Genomic DNA, 3,821 nt, shown 5'->3' with positions numbered 1-3,821 from the left:
CTAGCTGCAGCATCACATTGCAGGCTCATGTTCATCTTGTGGTCAATGATGACTCCCAAGTCTCTTTCTTCCATAGTGCTAGCCAGCATAGCACTGCCAAGCATAAGGATGCTGCAGCTTTTTCCTCCCAAGGTGGAGAACTTGGCATTTTTCAGTGTTAAACATCATCAGGTTCTCATCCACCCATTTGCTGAGCCTGACCGGGTCAGCCTGGATCACCCTTATGTCTTCTGGTGTGGATGCTTTGCCCCAAAGTTTGGTGTCATCGGCGAACTTGGCCAGTCCACTTCTGACTAAGCTCCTCTAGCCTACAGACTACTATCCCATGCTTCTTATTCATGTGGGAACAAATGATATGGCTCAGAGCGCTCCCAGCTGGGTCATGAGGTGCTACAGGGATTTGGGAGTGGGGCTAAAGGGCCTGGGGGCACAGGTGCTGTTCTCTTCGATCCTACAAGTCTCAGGGTATGGGCTGAGGAGGGGGAGGAGGATCCAGGTAGTTAACCAAAGACCGCGGTGCTGGTGTCATCGGGAAGGCTTTGGCTTCCATGACCACCATCCGCTCTTTGGTGGGAGAGGCAGTGAGCCGCTGGGAAGAGATGGCCTCCACCTCTCTCGCTTGGGGAGGAGGCTCTTCTCAGCCAGGCTGGCTGACCTGCTCCACCAGGCTTTAAACTAAGCCCGCTGGGGAAGTGGGGACTACCACCACTGCTGGCCTGCTGAGTAACCATTGCAAAGCCAGCAGGCCACGGCACTTAATGGAGCCCACCCCTGCCCCAGCCCTGGCACAATCTGTGGGCAAGGCAAGAGCCCCCAAAGGGACACTTGCCTGCCTGTATACAAATGCCAGGAGCTTGGGGAATAAGCAGGAGGAACTCGTCCTCCTGCTTAACGCAAATAATTATGATGTCATAGGGATAACGGAGACTTGGTGGGACTCCACCCACGACTGGACCACATGTATAGATGGCTATACCCTGTACAGGAGAGATCAAGTAGATAAAAGGAGCGGGGGTGTAGCTGTCATTCAACTGAGGATGGGGCACACCCTTGGGTATACCTGGGTTACACTTCCTTGTCTGCAGCAAGGTAAGTGTTTGTGCTCAGAGCAACTTTTCCAGCACTCCTTGTAGTCTTGGGAGGCCTTTTCGCAGGGACCCCGAACGTCTTTAGAGGGGGCAGCACAATCCTTACTGCCACATTCCACAACCTATCAAAAGCACAGTGGCATCCTGTGGTGAGCAGCACCATTTCTATTCTCTCTTGTTTGTGGCACAGTTTTTGCCTCTCGTACAATCAGCAGCAATGAAGGGATACACTTTTGGTAAGTTACAGAAAAAAAATAGAAGAGAGTAGAAATGGTGCCACTCTCCATGGGATCCCACCACACTTTTTGTAGGTCACGGAAAAATTCAGATTTTTGTTTTTTAAACAGATTTTTTTGCTTTTTTCCCAAGGAAAAATAGGATCCCTGCTGATAAGGAAACTCATCTAAACCATTATAATATTTTGTGAGTGCTAGGATCACTATAAACTTTATATCTGTAACAGTCCTGTTAGCTAAGTCTCAAGTTAAGGAAGCACACCAGATGGATGAGTTAGGAATAGGATATTATAAACAAGTGTATGAAAGCAGGTTTTGCCCTATTGACTTCAGAGTACCAAAAGAATACCAAAAGCAGCAGAACACTAAACATGAAGAAAATGATCAGGGAATTTAGTTTGTGAGTTAAGCATATTCTTGTTTTTATTTAAAAGAGGCATGCTAATTGGGTACATTCTGCTTAGATTATCATTCATCCATTCACTGTTAGCTGGCAGGAAAGAAAGTCATAACCTAAGCCTTGCAAACTCAGGCTATTGAGCTCTGAAAGTACTGAAGCAAATATTACACAGACTATGAATTTATATCCCCATGGCTGTGCTCCTCAGTGTCAGAGCTCGCTACTGGCTTCAGTTTTTATGTGATAGTAGAACTATTTTTTGAATTTCTATCTCCTTAGCAAGTTATGCTTTCTCTTATATTGCCTCCTCAACTTGCCAAGGTACAAACTTGTTGTTTCCACATTATTGTACACTAAAGACCACTTGATCTGTGCTAGATCTTCACATCTGTTCTGTATAATAGGACTTGTGTAAGTAAAAACAAGCATTTTATTTCTCTCATACGGGAACAAGACCTCATAGGGGATCTTATTTATTTTGTTTTATGCTCCATGATTTATCCCTGAGCTCAACATCAGATCAAATCACCATAAAGGTATTTTTCCCAGCCATACTATTTCCTATAATATTTGTAATTTATTCCTTACACTTTTCCAGTGGTATCACACAACATAAGAAGTCCTTCACCATATTGATAATAAGCTTTTCATTATAAATATAGTTGTATGCTCCTTCCACACTTACTAAAAGCCAAGCATATGGATTGTTTTTCATCCTTAACTTGTTCTCAGCCCTATCTAATCTGATTTATAAATTCTTTAATGATGCATTTTGTCAAGTATGTTTATGGTTAGAAAAGAGACTATAATAGAATATTTTTCACTTAGTAGATTTTCTTTAGTAGAAAATACACTTATACTTACACCCAAAGTTCTTTTAGTACCAGAAAGCCAACATGGCCATGGGCGATGGAGCTGGGATCTACTTGGGTCCATATATCATCATATGAAAGGTTAGCCACATTTTGATTTGAGGACCTTTATAAAAGCTGATAGTACATGACACCTGAGAACTGGCCTGGAGTTGATAAGAGAGAAAGAAAAGGAATGCTAATGATACAAAGTCCAATTCCACAATCTAAAGTATTCCTTAAAAGAGGGCCCATGTGTTAGGGTTCTTGTCTGGCCTTTGCATGCTGAGCCCCAGATTTTAGGCCTCTGGTTCAATTGGAGTGTCTCTGAGGAAGGGGAACTTGGTGCAGACAAAATGAGGTTTTTTTCTTTTTCAGTTTTGGAGCAGCTGAGACTGTTATGGCCTGGGCAGTGAAGGAGCCAGCAGTCATGGAGGCTTGTGTTGTATCTCTGGGATTAAGCAGCATGCTGGCAGGGAAAAGGGGCATGTCTGTGGGCTCTTCTTGCAGGAAACAGGGCCCTCCCTCAAGGCTTTGATTTTTTTTTAAACTGTAGGGTGGTGGTATACATATGTATGTGAGTGCGGTTCTGCTCTAGGCAGGGTGGTGCAGAAGGCCCAAGCCCTGTAGCTTTTGCACTTCCTGACTTTCTGGGGCTTACATTTACAACCCAGGTATCATGTGAAGCTATATTCTTAATGCCACTAGAACATATTATCTCACTATGACAACATAATAAGGTTTCACTTTATTGTTCTGACTATAAATCTACCTGATTTGTGCTCCAAGAGAAGCATAAAAATTGTACTCAACTTATATGTAGAGTCCCGACAGCCTATTTTACTTTCAGTATTTACTAAGTCAGAACTTATTTCAGGGAAATTTTTATTTTAGTATTTTCAGTGCATTTAACCCTTTAGGTCCTTTCCTTGGTTATAGGATTTTCATGTGGGATTGTATAAGGGTAATAGCCATTTAAGGTGCTCTGCAACACAGCTGCTCCACCAAACCAGGATCCAACTTGGTGTGGTGGTGTGCCACAACATCCCTAGAAATGCTGACCACCCTCTCACTTGGAAAACTGGTCAGTGGACAGGACAGGTGTTCCCGGGAAACTATGGCCAGATCCTGCCACATCTGGCTGTGGGTTGCCCAGTAGGTCAAGGGCTCCACATCCTCCTCAAGATAGATTCATAGATTCATAGATGCTAGGGTCGGAAGGGACCTCAATAGATCATCGAGTCCG

Source organism: Crocodylus porosus, unplaced genomic scaffold (assembly GCF_001723895.1).
Source record: "Crocodylus porosus isolate Cpor-Errol unplaced genomic scaffold, CroPor_comp1, whole genome shotgun sequence".
NCBI lineage: Eukaryota > Metazoa > Chordata > Crocodylia > Crocodylidae > Crocodylus > Crocodylus porosus.
This window is presented reverse-complemented; position numbering follows the sequence as displayed.